We start from the raw sequence: 10,599 nt of genomic DNA, 5'->3' as shown, positions 1-10,599 counted from the left end.
AAAAGAAAAGCAATTGATTTTCATAAAACTATACAAAGGAGTAATAAATAATCTAGGTTCAGCTGTAGGGGCACTTCGTAACTGCACCACTGAGGCATGATTAGCCTCTGGGGGGAAAAATGGCTGGCACATTTTACTTTGACAAGATAACAAATTTATTTTCAGCAAAGACTGAATACCTTATTACTGTAAACCTCGATACTGGTACCTAGGAAAGAAAATTACAAACGTTTTAAAGAATGAAGTTTTGGTTTAGAGATTACAAATAATATTGGGTTGGCCAAAGAAGTTTGTTCGGATTCTTCCATAACATCTCTTCTATTCCACATTATTGTACAGTATCCAATTTTCATTGCCCATCACAATTTGTTTTTAAAAACGGAATGTTTTCGTTACGTAAGTAGAGAATCGCAGTGCAGAAATGTGGTCAAGGTTTCTTTCGCCTAACATGGAACCCAAACATCAAAGCGATTAACATAACCAAGCTGGTGCGAATGATTTTCAACACCTGATTTGGAGATTTTGAGTGTGTCGGCTTATCTCCTGCGTGGTATAACGTTGATTGTTCTGAAATTTACGTCTCGATCTGACTGCTATCAACTTGAACTGGTCTCCCCGACCATGGAGCATCGTCCAGTCAGAAATCTCTACCACAAAACTTTGCAAACCACTTTTGACACGTTCAGTCACGGCACCTTTTCCATACACTGCACGAATGTTTTGCCTTTTCAGTTGTGTTTTAACCTTTCTTGAATAAAGCATAATATGCTGCTGTTTTTTTCCTTCCATCTTCAATATTAAAATGGCTACACAAAAATTCACCAATTTTGATGCTTTTTTTAAAAAAGGACGCTGATATGACAGCTATCACAATACAATCTAACAAAATTGTTTCAAATGAAGTTAAAGACAACTAAGCACTACTAAAGCCATCTTATGGAAGAAACCGAATACATTCAGATAAAAAAGCACTTATCTGATAAGACTATCCCTTTGCTTTCATTTCTATCATTCTCAAAGGAACCTGAAAAATAAATGAGAAAAATAAAGTTGTAGGTCCTCAATATGTTTAACTGATTGAAACATTAAAATACTCTTCAAATTAAGATTTGAAAAGCAAATTAAGGTTACAAATTAATATCTCGTTAAAAAAATCTATCAAAACGCTACTAAGAAATCAGAAGAAATCCACAAATGAAAAAAATGAAGTCTTAATGTAACAACAATTCTAATGCTGTTCCTCACCTTGGAAATGAAACCCAGGCGGAACCTTTTACTTTCCTGCGCTCTACCACATCCATATTGTATTTACTGTGCCTAGGCTACCTCTTAACTGGTCTTTCTGAAGGACTCCCACCACCTACAAAAGCAAGACTTCTGAAATGATTGACAGATTTCTCCCTCTCAAAGCCCTTTACACGTTTCCCTCTTAATAGTTTTCAAACTATTTTTTTTTAAAAGGAACTCCGAAATATGAAATAAGAGTGCAGCCTACTCTTAACCCCAACCAAGTAGAAGCTTTTGTTCCACCATTGACCATGTGTATATATCTATTACAGTGTTTACTATAGTAAAATTTACTATAATTATATAAATGTATTCCTCCTCCCCCACCGTCCCTTGGGAGTTGTTCAAGAAATCATCTTTGTATCTCTACTGGTGAGCACACAGTATGTAATCAAATGCTAAAGGTATGTATTTTTAAAACTAAAATAACTCATACTAGTTAACTACAGGGTGAGATATTCAATATATTTAAAAACACTGGTTCACTACTGTATTGATCAGAGGCTTCTAAATTAAGACAAACGTGGTTTAAACGATTTGAACAGATCTGGAAAACCTAAGCTCAGGAAACATAAACTTTGGGGGAATCAATTCTTTTATACCATCATGATAATGGGATTTTTCTTGTTAAAAAAAGTTGGGGCTGCTTCTCTGTCACCATTGTAACCACAATTTCAGAATAAGAAAACCAGCATCATAATTAAAACCAGGATAGTGGTTTATAAGCTAACGTAGGTTTCATACTGGCTTTGTCACTTAATAATTGTGTCACCTTGGGCAAGTTACTTATTCCCTCGTCTATAAAATGAGGATTATGTACCACTTTTAAAATGACATCAAAAACAGGAATACTTAGATATAAATTTAAATTTGTACAAGATTTTGTGTTGAAAATTATAAAATGTTGGTGAGAAAGTGAACTATATAAACAAACTGATCAGAAGACTCAGTATTGTCAGTTCTCCTTAAACTGATTTATAGATTCAATGTAAAACCCAATCAAATTTGCAAGAGGGTTTTTTTTTGGGGGGGGGGGAGGGGTGTGTTTGTGGAAAGAAATCAACAAGCTTATTTCTAAAATTTATTTGGGAAAAGAAATTAGAATAGCCAAAACAATTTCAAAAGAAAAAGTTACAAGGCCTATGCCATCTGATTTCAAGACTTACTATAAAATTAATGTAATATTATTAATGGAAAAGAATAGAGTCTAGAAATAGAAATATATGGTTAATTGACAAAGGTGCAAAGGCAAATCAATGCACAAAGATAGTGTTTTTCCACAAATGGCGCTTGAACAACTGGACACCAAACACCAAACCATACCTTGTACCATATACAAAAATTAACTCAAAGTGATAAGTCAAAATGTACCTCAGGGCTTCCCTGGTGGCGCAGTGGTTGAGAGTCTGCCTGCCGATGCAGGGGACACGGGTTCGTGCCCTGGTCCAGAAAGATCCTACATGCCGCGGAGCAGCTGGGCCCGTGAGCCATGGCCGCTGAGCCTGCGCGGAGCCTGTGCTCCGCAACGGGAGAGGCCACAACAGTGAGAGGCCCGTGTACCGCCAAAAAAAAAACCAAAAAAATAATGTACCTCAAAGTCTAAAACTTCTGGATGAAAACAGAAAACCTTTGTGACCCTGGTTTAAAAAAGAGCTCTCAGATACTACACCAAAAGCATGATACATAAATGAAAAAAACTGACAGTGAATTTCACCAAAATTAAAAGCTTCTGCTCTCCTTTAAGAGAATGAAAAAAAACTCTAGACAAAATATTTGCAAATCACATATTTGACAAAGGATATTTGTCCAGAATGTATAAAGAACTCTCAAAATTCAACAACCCAATATTTAAAAATGGGCGAAAGACTCAGATAATTCATATTACAAATAAAACTAATGTTCCTTCTTTAACCATCCTAACCCTGCAAGAGGTAATCACCATATTATGTATATCCTTCCAGCCAATAAATATTAATTCTTTCAAAGAGTAAATGCTAGTGTAATTATAAAGATGTTGAAGAGCAAGGGTACTCACACACCTTGAGTCTGTGTTTGAAGTGTATGATTTGGAATTTGATTTTGATTTTTACTATGTGGAACCATGAAGTGGAATTTTAGGAAAAAGTCATTTAAATAAGTTGAACTATATGATCCATATGGGATTTATTAAAACTTTTTAATTTTTTTAGGAAAAGCCAATAGGCTTCAAGATATAATATGGTAGAATCTGACATATAAAGATGATAACCTACCTTTAATAGACCGATTGGTTTAAGAGTCAGCAGCAACCAAGTGATAGTAAAGATTCAATGCAAAAATTTAGATGTCTAAAATGGATCATACTGCCAGGAAAGATTAAAAAAAAATAATATGCAATTCTTTCCCCAGTGGGAAAAACAGACACATTTAAAAATCACTAGGAAAGTATATTAGAAATACATGGGGACTTCCCTGGTGGCACAGTGGTTAAGAATCTGCCTTTCAATGCAGGGGACGTGGGTTTGATCCCTGGTCAAGGAACTAGATCCCACATGCATGCTGCAACTAAGAGTTCACATGCCACAACTAAGGGGCCTGCTGGCCGCAACTAAGACCCGGCACAACCGAAATAATAAAATTTAAAAAAAATATTTCATATCCATTAAAAAAAAAGAAATACATGTTCATGTATTATTAAGTATACATAGCCTGTATGTATATACTGACCATAAATGTGTACTCTGAGAAGGGGGGAGCAGGGGAGGAGATAAATCCTGACAAGGAATTTTGGACAGTTCCCTGGATATCTGGTGCATTAGCTCTCCAATTCAGTGAACTGGATGAAAAACTAAGGATGACAATAATAGGAAAAAATCTGAGATGTCAATAATTGAAACAAAGTAAAAAAACTAATCCATATAAGAATATGAAGAACAGAATTTAGATGGGCGTGCACGTAAGTTGATAACTGTTTCTCCATCTTGTTCAGAGACCACCCGCATAAGAATTCTCCATGGATCTGAATTCACCAGATCTGAAGCGAGGCCCAGGAATCTGTATTTTGAACAAACAACTGATGTAATGCTTATGAATACACTAAAATTTGAGAATCACTGATTTGGACACAGCTTATTAAAATGAGAATACAGCAACAGAATGGTTATTAAAGGGTTTCAAGAAAAGAGATTTCTGATATATAGCAAAACGGAGGATGAAGCTGTAGGGCATGATGGGTACTTGGGAAAACTTTTTTCCATTGGATTTTTAAATACATGTCTCAGAAATAGGAGCACATAACTAGATGATAAAAAGAGAAGTATCTGATAGAAACTTTATAATAGATGGTTTCTAATACCTTATGATTCAGCATCAGTTCTCTCACCATTTCCAACATGAGGGTGGACAAAGAGCCAGGGAGCTGATAAAGAAGAAAATGCATATGAATTCAGAGATTAAAAAGCATCTTTTATATTTTACTGACAGGTCAAGAGAAAGAAAAATAGCTCCGACTTAAGACAGGCCAGGTCAATATGGCCAAAGAAAATTTTATATTAAGGGCTCAGTTCTGCCACTGCAAAAGAACCTTAACACAAGATTCCCTTACCAGCAATATCAAGGGATTCAGGTTTACACTGAAAGTATCTTCTACTGACACGTTCTACTAACACCTAATTCGAAGTTCATTTCATAGGATAAAAATAAGTGACAGATAATTCATTGTTTAGATAAATGTTGTATTTACTCACTATTTTACTAACAAGAGTAACATCATTTTACTGCAAACTTTCCCCCAAAGATATTCAATATTCACAAGGCAGCCCATTTCTATTCTAATCACCATTTGACCTTTCACCTGTCCCTACTGAAAATGGAGTAAATGTGGCTGAATGCAGTTCTTACATATTTCTAGAGGAAAGGTCTACTAGAAGTGAACACAGATAACAACACTTCCTTCAGAGGCAATACAATGATTCATTCACAGACTGAAACACGTTTGACAGGGAAAGTCTAAAAAGGCAAGCCACCAATGTTGGCAAGTCATACATTAGTAATTATTTCTGACAACTAAGTTTTTCCTTCCTTGTCGGCAACCCTGGCTTTCATGATATGAAGCCAAATGAAACTTTCTGACAGATGACTTCATGTGAAGACATGACGTGCCACCCCCATTCCTCAATCTAGATATTTGGACAGCTTCCAAAAAGAATTTCAGAAGAGATGCTTTAAACATGAAACTCAAGCTTGTCTACTCTAAATCCATTCTTTTCCCTACATGGAAATCTGACAAAACAGGAAGTACTTGGCAGGATGGAGAAGCAAGTCTTGCGGCTTAAGTATTTACTGGTAACAGACTAAGTTCTTCGTGACTGTGTAATAAAATGCAGAACTACAAATTTGAGAAGAAAACAGCAAAAACTTGCCTTGGTTACCAAGCTTCCCTTGGCAATTTAAAGGCCTTGAAAAGACAGTATATCACATGATACATAGAGGAATAAGAAACAGGAAGATGGCTTTTTTTTTTGTTATGGTACTTCATGTAAGAATCCCTCTCCCTACCCTGTCAGACCAAGATCTAAGCCACCAAAATTATACAAACACTGAAAGGAGTTTTGTGACTATATAAAAACTAAGAAACACAAAGATTCAAAACAAAACAAAACAAAGATTTCTGGTTTCGTTTGAGAGAACATACTTGGGGAAAATCTTTGGTCTACGTTTGCCGAAGGATCTGAGTATAAATACAGTATCCTAACTACAAATAAATACAAATATAAATATACACCCTTAAATGGGCTGTTAGGATTAGCAGAATCAATAACACACTAGCAAACATACTAAGGAAAAAAGAATCCCTCCCCCATGACTCCTTCCAGCTGCCACCCCCAGCCCCAACTGAACTGTTGTTGAAACAACTAGAAGCATTTTCAGTTAACAGTTAGTTTGTATCTTCACTTTTAAGCTATCACACTTAAGGGTACAGCAGTATATCAAAGTGCCCAGTGAATGTTAAAAACTACCAAACAAATGTAAAGCACTGTTATCTAGTCCATTTGCCTACCCCTCAAAAGCAGGTTCAGACCCACAGTAAGTCATAAAATCAATTCGTGGGTCACAACAGATTTTATAAAAAAGTGAACTACAGGACAAAATACTGGAGGGCACTGTACTTTCATCTGTGGTGTGTATGAGCAATACACACACATACACAGAATAGAAACTTCACTATAAAGAAATTAATCCACGACCTTCCTTAGCTATTATTTCAAATATCTGTTTTACTAGAACACTTGTTATATAAAACAGTGAGGTAGGTAAGGACATTAAAGCTTCTGTCAATTTGATAATAGCAGCAACTTCCTTAAGTGCTAAAATTATCAAGTCAGTGTCTGATACTTCTGATTTTCAGAAGTATCATTTAACCTTTCAGGGATACATAAATATTAGAAATATGCTTAGGAATTCTTATTAGAAAAATATGGTGCTGGATTAGAACCGTTAAGTATTAAGAGCTGTAAATACCTAGCCCCATGTCCCTTATACTTTAAAAGCAAACACTCATGTAGAGTAATGTATCCCAACCAATGAGAACAGGCTTATGATCAGAACACAGAACACCTGGTCTTCAAATCCAGTGTTTCTACAGTAGGATACTTACTGAAATCAACATCCCATTGAACTATTGTAAAAATTCTGAGCATTTTCGAGCTAAGAGTACATAACTGCTGCTTTAGCTCTAAAAATGCCTACTATGAGCCTGATTTTTTAACTTATCTCCCCATTTCCCAACATTTCCATTTCTTCTAAATCTAGAGGCATAGACCCCGTCAATCTTACAGTAACTAAAGGTCAAGTAAGTGTCCTCATGAAATGTCTCACCCAGTTCCTATTTTCAGCCTACTCCTATTTTCATGCCTAGAGGCATTACGGTATTGTGAAAAGAAAAATGTATGTACAGAGTGAGATTATGGGTTCAATAACCAATCGAGCCACGTGGTTTGTAGATTCTGTTATTGGCAGATGTACCCTTAGTACTGGCCCAACTTTTCACAAATTTGGACCACTGAGGATGAGAAGATTGGTGGGCTGGCAGATCCATGAAAAATCAGCTGTCAGAAGAAAAATCCCTCTGGTGGTTAATTAGACATACTAGCCTTTATAAAACAATAGGAAATCATTCTAATGAAAATTCCTGACCTGTGGATAGTCCCCAGAGTGATCTACCCCCACTACACATTCTGGAATCTGACCCAATTCCTAAACCTCAAGCGATCTCTCATTTTAAGCAACTCATCAGGCAAGATGTTCCTCTTGTACAAAAACTGACAAAGCACATTTTCACTGGCATGCATTTGTCCATTAAATGTCACCTTTTAGCTTGCTATACCTTTTATAAACTGTCACTCCACAAATGAGTGCGTACTAAGTGCCAAGGCCTGTGACAGGTTCTAAACCTACAAAAGTGAATAAGGTGCAGTTCTCTGTCTGTAAGATGTCATAACTTAGTGAAGGACATATTAGAGGACAAAAAGCTAAAATGCAATACAGAAAGTGGTAGAAATCACATAAAAGGAAATATATGAAATTCATACGGACAGATTATCTATAGTTGCAGAGGTATCAAGGAAAGCATCACTTAAATAGCAGCTTTTGAATATGTGGCAATAGGGCAACGATCCAGATGGTGGGAAAAATATGAATAAAAACAAAGAACTGGGAAAAATACAGAGCTTGTGCGGTGGAGCCATGATAGTTTTAGTGTGACTGCAGCAAATAATACCTGAAGAGAAGAAGTATGAAATAAGTTTGGAGAGAGGTCAATATGACCTTCAGGAAGGGAGAGGCAAAGAGTCTAGGTGCTTTATTTCTGTATATAAATATAACATTTCTTTAAAACTCTTGAATGACAGACATTATGAAACAGCACGATACATACTAACAACACCACATAATATCTGGAATCATTCTAAGCACTTTACGTATATTAATTCATTTAATACTAATCCTAACCAGGTCAGTTCTATTACTATCCCTATTTTACAGATCAGGCAGAGATTAAATCTGCCCTAAACCACCCATCCCCACAAAAAGCCTGGCCACACCCACACATTCTAAAGCTGAAGTATCTTCTTTGCTATCCCTGAATAATTCCCTGGATATTCACTAAACTGTAGTCATCATTTCATGATGTTAAGTCAAATCACTACGCGGTACACAAACTTATACACTACTATATGTTAATACCTCAATAAAACTGGAAGAAAAAAGAATGAAAAACTAACCTTTCTTTAACTTAGTTCAGGAATCATCTGGTTTTCCTGCATTTTACTTAATAATCCACTTTAACTTTTCAAGTTAAAACCAGAAATAAGAAAACCCTAATAAAAGCCCCAAAAAGTCTAATGGAAGAATAGAATTAAAAGTCAGAATACAAGGAACTCCCTGGCAGTCCAGTGGTTAGTACTCCACGCTTTCACTGCCAAGGGCCTGGGTTCGAGCCCTGGTCGGGGAACTAAGATCCCACGTGCCACGCCACGCAGCCACAAAAGTTGGAATACACAAAACAGTATACAGTCCAGCATATGCCTTAATCCAATTAGGGACCTTATAGGCATTTTCACAAAAGTAAGAACAGATGCTTACTGGACATTTCAAGCTCTAACTAGCATGTTTAAAACTGATTTCACTTTCCTTACCAACCAGTAGCCTTTCCTGACTTTCCAAACTGATTAATGGCACAATCTATTTCCCATTTTTTAAAATCTTGAGTTTTCTTTCTTTTTACCTCTATAATCAATTAGAAATCAAATGCTATCAACTCTTTTTTTCTCACAGTCTCTTGCTCACCTATCCTTCCTTACCCTCCCTCCAGGCCCTACTCACTCTAGTTTCACCTCATGCTGACATCACTGCAAGAGTATCTTAATTGTCTCCCCACCTCCAATTCCTGTGTCACTTCTTCAGTCATACTGGACACTATTTCCAAGTAATCGTTCAGGAATACATTTTGTCTATTCAAAAACCCTCAACACAAATAATGAAAATCAAAAGGGAAGTCTTTATGGAAAAATATCTGTAGCAAATTACTACTAAATATTATATAATAAGCTCAAAAAATTAAGGAATATCAAAACTCTAATATATAAATGGACAAAAGTCTTGAATAGACAACTTGTCTACTACTAAGAATCAGTAACTGAAATTATGGAAAGAGGTCCCACTTCACAAAAATATTACAGAGAAAAAGAGAGCTCAACATATTTTGTACCTAGTAACTTAGCAAAAGTTATAATTACAGGCTACCCAATGTTGGTAACTAAACTCACAGGGAAGGTAGTGTAAATTATAACTCTTTTGGAAAACAACATGGCAACATTTCAAAGAGTCATAAAAATGTTCATACAATGACCATTTAAATCAATCCTAAAAGAACAGTGCAAAAAAACAGAAAATACTGTATGTACATAGATGATAATTACAGCACAATATTTAAGAACTAGAAAGAAACCTAAATGGTCCAGCAATAGGAAAATAAAGTCAGAGATAACAGAGTTTGATGGAATATTTTCAGACATTAAAATTACTGTGGAGGACTTCCCTGGTGGCGCAGTGGTTAAGAATCCGCCTGCCGATGCAGGGAACATGGGTTCAAGCTCTGGGCTGGGAAGATCTCACATGCCGTGGAGCAACTAAGCCCGTGCGCCACAACTGCGGAGCCTGCGCTCTAGAGCCCACGAGCCACAACTACTGAAGCCCACGTGCCTAGAGCCCATGCTCCGCAACAAGAAAAGCCACTGCAATGAGAAGCCCGTGCACCACAACACTGAGTAGCCCCCGCTCGCCGCAACTAGAGAGCTCACGTACAGCAATGAAGACCGAATGCAGCCAAAAATAAATTAATTAATTAAAAAAAAATTACTGTGGAGACCATGCAGTCACATTGAATGCCTATTACAACGTTAAGTAACAAAGAAAAATAAAAATTTCTCTGAGTCTAAAGAAAGAATATGCATACAGACAAGGAAAAAGAAAATTTTAAAAATCCAATGGTAGGGTGGGATTAGAAGTAAGTTTTTGTTTGTTTGTTTAATTCCATTTTGATTTGTAAAATTTGAAAACAAAACAAAAAATAACCTTCATTTTCTGCTCATATCCCACCTTTCAAGGCCCTCTGGAAGTTCCCAAACCTATAAAAGACAAGCACTCTACATAATTCTGATGTGCAGCTAATTCTAGAAACCTCGACAAGCTGGCTTCACACAACTTTCCCAATGTAATCTTTAATCAGTCATCCTCTCCAAACTGGTTCACTTACTGTCCCAAACATAGCTTTTC

At 36.3% G+C, this 10,599-nt stretch overlaps 1 long non-coding RNA gene across 4 annotated transcripts in view; it reads right to left on the bottom strand.

The window, feature by feature from the left end:
• Positions 1-10,599, bottom strand: part of LOC132420244 (uncharacterized) — a 33,413-nt gene that overhangs the window by 17,946 nt on the left and 4,868 nt on the right. For 2 of the 4 annotated variants that reach the window (XR_009518336.1, XR_009518337.1), the window contains exons 3-4: positions 4,622-4,684; positions 3,540-4,320 (exon numbers count right to left, since the gene is read on the bottom strand). This is a non-coding gene — a long non-coding RNA (uncharacterized lncRNA). Of the gene's footprint in view, positions 1-131; positions 1,025-2,308; positions 4,321-4,621; positions 4,685-10,599 lie in introns of those variants that run through there. The other 2 variants (XR_009518335.1, XR_009518334.1) reach the window with 2 other exon arrangements.

Source organism: Delphinus delphis, chromosome 2 (genome assembly GCF_949987515.2).
Source record: "Delphinus delphis chromosome 2, mDelDel1.2, whole genome shotgun sequence".
Classification (NCBI taxonomy): Eukaryota; Metazoa; Chordata; class Mammalia; order Artiodactyla; family Delphinidae; genus Delphinus; species Delphinus delphis.
This window is presented reverse-complemented; position numbering and strand designations above follow the sequence as displayed.